The following is a 9,177-nucleotide window of genomic DNA, read 5'->3' as shown; positions in this document are numbered from 1 at the left end:
TATCTCACCGCGTAAAAAGCTGCAGCTGTTAACTACAAGGAAAAGTGCTCACCGCTTCGCGAGCAGTGATTTGTTAAAAAAACTTCCTTCGATGTTTCAGACGGTTTTTTGAGATATTGGGAGATTCTACGTTAGTGAGAAGCTGTATTTCGTATCGGAATAATCGTTACCGTTGGTAGATATAGAATCTTTCAAAGATCTTAGATCACAATTATATTCTCGCGGTCCGTCAATAAAATTATTTTGAAATGGAAAAATTTGTAATTTTTTTCCTTGAGTTTGGTAGTACTCCCCACCCTCTCACCACAGTGATCGAGAAACAGATTAATCGGTTATGGGAGGAAGACAGTTTAAATCTCCGTCGGCTCAACACGTCTGGAGACAATTTGCAATAGTTACCCTAAATGGGTTTTTGATCACTCCTACGGATGACTGCTTAACACTTCCAGTTATATTGAACCAATGCCCTACCTTGAATTACCGCGCTGTCTAAGAATGTTAGTGTCCAAAATCTTTCTCCTGCTTCCTCAACCCCATCTGCGTTTTAATTAGAGTGAATATGCAATAAACTGCTATATTGGTTTTGGGTGCCCTTTAGTCCACACTCATCAACATTTTCTTCACTTTTCCTTCTTTCTTTTCTCTTTATTTCAGCCTTTTTTATCGTTCAGCTTGTGCACAAATTGTGTTTGCGTGTGTTTTGTACCCTCCTTGCACACTAGTAACTGCTGCATGTTCAGTTTGGTATGCGCACCGGTCTCTCCGGTTCCTCCACTTCTATCACTGTCTTTGGTTCATACGTGACATATGTGTATTGGCGGGGTGGGGGGGGGGAGGGGTGGGGGGGTGTCTTTGGACTCTTCAAAACTTCACTACGACATTGTTGTCAAGTCACACTCGAGGTTTTCTACGAATCCATCTTACACCACTGTCTTAACTCATCAAAAGTGGCATAAATTACTTTTTTGCTTTTATTTATTCCATTTAAGGCGTACCAACAAGGTAATAAAATAGTTTCAGCGTTTTTCTATCTTAGCGTATCTATTAATGTTCATAGACCAATTCGTCCGAATTTGTGCTTTTCATTCCCATTCATAAAAGGATATAGAATAACTGACAGTACTGTTACATTAAACCTCCATCACTACCGTGTCCACCACTATTGCCATCAAACTACGAAATTGGCCATTCTGCCGATAGTCTAAATCGACAAAGAAGTCATAGTCAGTTTATAAGTCTTTTATGTTTCCGACAGTTTAAATGAGTGGCTTAATCGACAGCAAAATAAGTAAGCAGAAAGGGTAAAAATGGCCCAGAGTGCTTTAGGGAAACTATGTATTCCTCGAAACAATGGCTCCTCTGTATCTGAAAAGGAAGGTATGCGTTCCTCTCTTTGACTTCCCGTATTGAGAATGTAATGTAATGGAACAACCATGCAAAAGCTGAGACTTACTCAGCGAAAAATGGAGAGAGAAGTGTTGTGAATTGCTAGGAGAGACTGGAAAACAAATGGATTGTGGAAAAGATTGGAAAAGTCGACATAATTAAGACTGTAATGGTAATGGAAGTGGACGACACATGGTGGATGTTCAAAGAAAGTTCTTTGCTGGATTCTAATAGACAAGAAAAGACGGAGACAGGCGAACTAATGCAAGGTGAGCAGGTACCAGTGAGAAAGTGCTGTAGCAACATGGATTTTGTTGTACCTTGGCCTCTTGCCAGGCCTTGTATCATTTTTCAGTGATGACATTCACTGCAGTCTTTTCATGAAATTACAAAAATTACGCCAGAAAATTATGGTTTTTCTAAATGTGAAAATATGTTCGAAGGTACATGGTCATGTACCCAGGAACAAATATTCGAATGAAATTTAAAAGCGTCGCTATCGAAAAAGTCTTGTCAGTACTTTGTTTAGTCGCCTATCTGCTACATTATTGCTCTGTTACACATCAATAATCAATAAGTGAAATCAAATTAAGATGAAATATTAAGACATTAACGAAAATCAATTAATTTGAAAATATCGCCTCTTCTATGGTAAAAGACCTTCGTCTGTTTCAAGATGGAGCACTATCGACGAAGTACTGTCTAATCATCCACATGTTATATAACTAGTTTTTAAAATTTATACAATTTTACTTGTAAGTGAAGAATTAATAATATATTCCAAATAGCTTTAACATATTATATAGCACTTAAAAGTGTAGAGCTCAAAATATTTCCAAATGCTGTACAAAACGCAACCAAACATCTAGCAACAGCAAAGACTGTAGAAACTGCTTATGGTGGTCTCTAGTGCGCATTTCTTCAAATGCTTCTAAAATCAATCACTAGACTGAAGTACAGACGAAAAAACATGAAGTGTTTCTAGGTGCACTACCTACTGTCTCCTCTAACGCTGGTCCCAATCACTACCGTTGGCACCACTTACACCACTGCTATACCTTATTATTTTGTCAGCTCTGCTACTTTGCCTTATTTTGCAGAAATGTGACAGTCTAGATCAGTTAAATATGTCACTCTAGATTAGCTGAAAGCTGTACTGTGATTTAGTAAGTATTCTGCAGTAAAGTTGGCCGTATCTTCTTACAGATCGGAGCAGCAAACTTGGAACCTGTCACTCTGCTAGTCAGATGATATTGAGACACCTTTTGTCAATCATCATGGATGTGTGAGGCCAACTGGGCTCGAACCATCAAGGTAGGTTTCTCGTCGCTGCTAGTGTACGCAATATTCATATCAAATGTGTGCTCAAAAGAAAATGAAATTGCCCTTCATTGTTATTAACATGGGGGAACAGTAAGGTTGTATAATTATAGATGCTCATATAAATGTTGTATTAAAACATCGACTTCCTAAAACATCATAAGAAGAAAAATAATTCTTCTAATATTCTCCGCATATGGAATAGTGAGCGATGTTGTGTGCGTACTTCCCTTCAAACTGAGTGTTACATAGTTCTCGCTATGCTATTTTCTATAGTTCAGGAAGGTAGCAATCAAGTGAAGTGATGGTCTAAGCTGGTAGTTAAGTAGTGGATCATTGTTACCATGTGGTATCCTGGTAAGACACACACCTGTAAATATGTTTCAGAAGGTTTGTAGGGGTATGCCGATGAAAGAAAGTGAAACAAATTTACCACATATAAAAACGTATTTTAGAAAATTGTGGCCGGCTAGAAATTAATGCAGTATCTTAGATGACTTTTGACTGGTCTCGAATTCTGAAAATACATCTCCAAACGAATATTAGGGTTATTATATTGATCATTCGTATGCGCTGAACAGAAAAAAATTATAAATACGACAAAATTGTAACGGGATAGGTCATGCTCTTGTTACGAGGTCTGTTTACGAATCACTTGGAATGTGATCTCTAATGACGAATGACGAAATTGGCGCGCATGCAGTCGCTATGATGCCGCTCCATCTCGTCTGCGCCGAATCAAAATGGGGCCATCATTTTCAAACAAACAGAACCTGAATTCGTCCAGCAACACTATCTGATGCCATTCCTGTGCCAAATGACATCGTTCCATACACCATTGCCATCTAGGATGTTTGTGCTGGAGGTAGGTGGAGAAGTGGCCGGCGCGCACGTAACCCTTGAAATAATAAGCGGCGTCGGACTGTCGCCCCTGATAGTGTACAATGTGTTACACCATTCCAGTGTTGCACCAGAGCCGATGAGGAAGCAACTCTGTCCTGCAATGCTATTCGGCTGAGGTGTCGATCATCTCTGGGGGTGGTCTGGATGGCGTGACCTGACCAATCTTGTCCTATTCGACGACCTTCCGTGAACCATTCTGCACACACCACTTACACTGCCGAAACACTTTGTTCTACGCGAGCAGCAATTTTCCAGATGGATACTTCACATTCTCTCATGACAATAATGCGCCCTGTTTCAAACTCACTGGTGCGACGGTACGGTTCGTGAATATGTCTGCGAGGCATCCTGCATGTCTGGTCAAGTCACACTGATCCATTACTTTCGGTTAATAGCGACAACGAGAGTCGCAGACACATTTTAACTGTAGGTGGTGCGATATCAATATTGTCCCTCAATCCGCTGGCAGACATGGTTCAAATGCTATTCATTTCTGTTCAACATACTATTGTACATGTCCTGTGAATATGAGCGTCCTATCTCTAGTCGTTCAAGGTGTTCTATTATTTTCTGAACATCAGTGCACGTTTAGAAAGCATATCCATGCCGTGATGCAGTAGTTTTCAGTTTTTAATAACGTGTATATACAGAAATAAATCAATAATAATTGTAAGCGTACCTTCTTATTATCTGTATGCTGAAAGTTACATGAAACTGACCAGTTTTACGTTACACCCACACATTCCATGGCGCCTGAATTCTCGTTCCTGCTTGTTACTTTCTTTCTTATCAGAGGATGGCAGCAGTAGTTGGAAGTCCTCATTTTTACCGAAAGATTCAAACACTGAATGAATGCGTACGATTACCCGCTGCGTGCAGTTACTTAACTCAACCTAACATGTTTAAACAAACATAACTGTTTTGACGTTGTTTTGTTTTCGGAAATTTTAAACTTGTCTTACAGAAAACGAAAGAATTACACACATTTCGGGAAACAATTTATATTTTTTATGTAGCTAAACGTCTTATTGGATTTCTGGGGTCCATGAAATTAGCTTAAGCAGTTGCAGAGAAGGATAACAAATCGTTCTTCCCCAGAAATAACATTACGTAATTTTCTGACGTGGAGAAGGGTAAAGCACACCAGAAACTGACGTGAATGACGACTGTTGTCCCCAACGGGCGAACTCCTCGAGAAACCGCAAATTTGGGCTCTTTCCGCTACATTTCACTCCAAATGGACTCTGCCAAACATTTGAGGGGAGGGGAGAAGGGACCGCAATTCCGCGCTTTTATCGTTCGTGCCAGCCACCTTTATGAAACTTACTCCTAAAATAACGTCATTTATCATTTAATAAATATATATATAAAAAAGGGAGCCGATCCTGAAAAGGAGCCGGCAGAAAAATTGGGTGCAGCCGTTGATGATAGTGTGATGGAAGGGGGGGCAGAGAGAGAGAGAGAGAGGGGGGGGAGGGAGGGAGAGAGAGGGGGAAAGGGGATGTAAGAGGGGGATAGAAGGAGTGGAGAAGCGGCAGAGGTGAGGGGAAGGGAGGGGGTGGGTGAGACAAGCGCACGCATAACACAAACGATGAGAGGGGAGGCGTACAAAAGAAAGGGTAAAAAAAAAGATTTTGGCGGATATGATTTTTTTCCTGCGCGGTAGTCGTGCGAGGGATAGGGATGTGCAGATAAAGAGAGATAGGGGCGCGGCTGGCTCTGCCTTGGCGCTGCGCTGCGCGGAGCAGAGCAGAGAGGCGGATTTTCTCCCATTAATCAACGTATTGATGAAATTTAATTTGTCAAACGCAGGCCCAGATTGAGTTGTAAGTGGCGGCCCCCGGCCCCAGCAAGGCACGGCCCGCCGGCTGAAAGGATTGATTCTGGAGAGAGAGGACAACAGCGCCGCGCCGCGCCACGCCGCTCTCTTTTATTTTTGCTGCCGCCTGCCTCCTTGCTCTGCTTTCGGTTTTTTGTCTCTCCCGCCCGCGCTGACCGCGCTCGTTGCGCCGCCTAGCTTGAGGGTTTCGGTACTAGTGGATGTCCTATCCACTCTCTGGCAAGAAAAGCAACCTTCATAACAAGTCTACTGCAGCATTTGTCTATTAACAGCAAAGCGTCTCCGGATAGTCTGAATTATGACCATACAATACAATGCACTAGAACTGTTTGCTATACTCGCTTTCTGTTACTTTGTCTACAATACTAAATGGAACGCAAATCGCTTGCAGAAGTTCCAGCAGCCTAAAGATAACCACTGCCTGGACGAAACTTGTTGCGATATTGAGTAATACTCACGTGTCGTCAATATTCTATATATAAAGAAGCCTCCCCTTGTTTATTTGTTTCTTTGAAATTCATACAAATCTGCAGGTTTATTCCGATCGTGAAGAAATTTTGCATACTTTACTTCAAGAAAAGAGGAAGATCACTGTCTACATAATACTCTACTGGCCATTAAAATTGCTACACCACGAAGATGACGTGCTACAGACGCGAAATTTCACCGAAAGGAACAAGATGCTGTGATATGCAAATGATTAGCTTTTCAGAGCATTCACACAAGGTTGGCGCCGGTGGCGACACCTACAACGTGCTGACATGAGGAAAGTTTCCAACCGATTTCTCATACACCAACAGCAGTTGACCGGCGTTGCCTGTGAAACGTTGTTGTGATGCCTCGTGTAAGGAGGAGAAATGCGTACCATCACGTTTCCGTCTTTGATAAAGGTCGGATTGTAGCCTGTCGCGATTGCGGTTTATCGTATCGCGACATTGCTGCTCGCGTTTGTCGAGGTCATATGACTGTTAGCAGAATATGGAATCGGTAGGTTTAGGAGGGTAATACGGTACGCCGTGCTGGATCCCAACGGCCTCGTATCACTAGCAGACGAGATGACAGGCATCTTATCCGCATGGCTGTAAGGGATCGTGCAGCCACGTCTCGATCTCTGAGTCAACAGATGGGGACGTTTGCAAGACAACAACCATGTGCACGAACAGCTCGACGACGTTTGCAGCAGCATAGACTATCAGCTCGGAGACCGTGGCTGCGGTTACCCTTGACGCTGCATCACAGACAGGAGCGCCTGCAATGGTGTACTCAACGCCGAACCTGGGTGCACGAATGGTAAAACGTCATTTTTTCGGATGAATCCAGGTTATGTTTACAGCATCACGATGGTCGCATCCGTGTTTGGCGAAATGCCGGTGAACGCACATTGGAAGAATGTATTCGTAATCGCCATACTGGCGTATCACCGGGCGTGATGGTATAGGGTGCCATTGGTTACACGTCTCGGTCACCTCTTGTTCGCATTGACGGCACTTTGAACAGTGGATGTTACATTCCAGATGTGTTACGACCCGTGGCTCTACCCTTCATTCGATCCCTGCGAAACCCTACATTCCAGGAGGATAATGCACGACCGCATGTTGCAAGTCCTATACGGGCCTGTCTGGATACAGAAAATGTTCGACTGCTGCCCTGGCCAGCAAATTCTCCAGATCTCTCACCAATTGAAAACGTCTGGTCAATGGTGGCCGAGCAACTGGCTCGTCACAATACGCCAATCAGTCGCTACTCTTGACGAACTGTGGTATCGTGTTGAAGCTGCATGGGCAGCTGTACCTGTACACGCCATCCAAACTCTGTTTGACTCAATGCCCAGGCTTATCAAGGCGATTATTACGGCCAGAGGTGGTTCTTCTGGGTACTGATTTCTCAGGATATATGCACCCAAATTACGTGAAAATGTAATCACATGTCAGTTCTAGTATAATATATTTGGCCAATGAATACCCGTTTATCATCTGCATTTCTTCTTGGTGTAGTAATTTTAATGGCCAGTAGTGTATTAATTAACCTGATGTGAAACATATAAACTATTTAGCCGGAACATTATGACCACGAACGTAAAAGCCGTTATGTCCACTTTTGGTACGGATAACAGCGGCGATGCGTCATGGCATGGAAGCAGTGGGGACTTGGTAGGTCACTGGAGGGATTTGTCACCAGATCTGCACACACAAGCCACCTAATTCCCGCAAATTCCGGGGAGGGGGACGGTGAGCTCTGACGCCACGTTCAATCACATTCCAGATGTGTTAAATCGGCTACAGATCTGGTGAGTTGGAAGAGGTGGGGGGCGGGGGGGGGGGGGGGAGTGCAGTACATCAGTTGGAACTCGCCACTGCGTTTCCCGAACCACTCTATCACGCTCTTGGCTTTGTGACATGCAAAATGCCCCTGCCCGCGGAAACATTATCGTCATGAAAGGGTGTACGTGATCTGTAAACAGTGTACGATACTTCTGGGCCGTCATGGTAGCCCTGCACGAGCTCCACTGGATTCATGGATGCCCACGTGAATGTTCCCCTGAGCATAACGGAGCCGCCGCCAGCTTGTCTCCGTCCCACAATACAGGTGTCAAGAAGGAGCTGTTCCCTTGGAAGACGACGGATTCGCGCTTTCTCATCAGCACGATGGAAAAGGTACCGGGGTTCATCAGACCATGCAACGCTCTGCCACTGCACCAACGTCCAGTTCCGATAGTCATTTGCCTTTTTCAGTCGCAGTAGCCCACCTCGTGGTGTTAACATTTGCGCATCCATGGATCGTCGACTGTGGAGGCCCATCATTAGAAGTGTTCGGTGTACAGTGTGTTGAGCCCAGACCACGACGTCCGACATCCGTAATGGCGGGTGGCTGCCCAACCCCAAGACGTCTGGAAGTGGTTTCACCTTGATTTCGCCACGTGTTGGAAACACTCACCACAGCACTTCTCGAAAATCCGAAACGCTCGTGCTGAGCCTCCAGGCCATCACATCTGCCCTCGGTCAAACTCGGATAGGTCCCATTCCTTCCCCATTCTACACACAGGCAGCACTCACCGATACTACATGCTCCGCGCGTGTGTCTGACTAGCAGTCATTCCTCGCCAGGTGACGCTGCTATCGCCTGGCCGGCTTTATATCGATAGTAAGTCGATAGTCGTAATGTTCTGGCTGATCAGTGTATGTATCTAATATATAAAGGGGAAAGGTTGTTACCAAACATCTCTCAAAGTTCTTGGCCGATTTACTTTAGATTTCTATACGAGCCATAATGAACATTTGGGTGACAAAGGCGACGTATTTTTTAATGTACACTATAGAAATATGTGGATAAATTGTATAAAGGAGAACCGTTCTTATGAAACAACTCAAAACGTGCTTGACCGATTTACTTCAAAGCTCTAAGCCTATTTACTTCAAATTTCTACATTCAGATGAAAAATTCAGTGCCTAACAAAGGGAATAGGTCATAGTAAACTGCCTGTAAATCCTGTCGTGAGAATAAATTACAGCGGCAATATCTCCAACGTCTTGGATATAGTATTATTATATGTCACTAGATTGCAGATCGAGCGAAAGATCGATAATTTGAAAGAAAGATGGCTGCAAACTCTTATTTATAGATTTGTTGCCGTTTTATAAAAAATAAGTGTGTGTGTGTGTGTGTGTGTGTGTGTGTTTATGTATATGTATGTTCTACATCTCCTAAGCCACTGGACCGATCTCAACGAG

Source organism: Schistocerca serialis, chromosome 9, assembly GCF_023864345.2.
Source record: "Schistocerca serialis cubense isolate TAMUIC-IGC-003099 chromosome 9, iqSchSeri2.2, whole genome shotgun sequence".
Lineage (NCBI taxonomy): Eukaryota > Metazoa > Arthropoda > Insecta > Orthoptera > Acrididae > Schistocerca > Schistocerca serialis.
Note: the sequence above shows the minus strand (reverse complement) of the source record.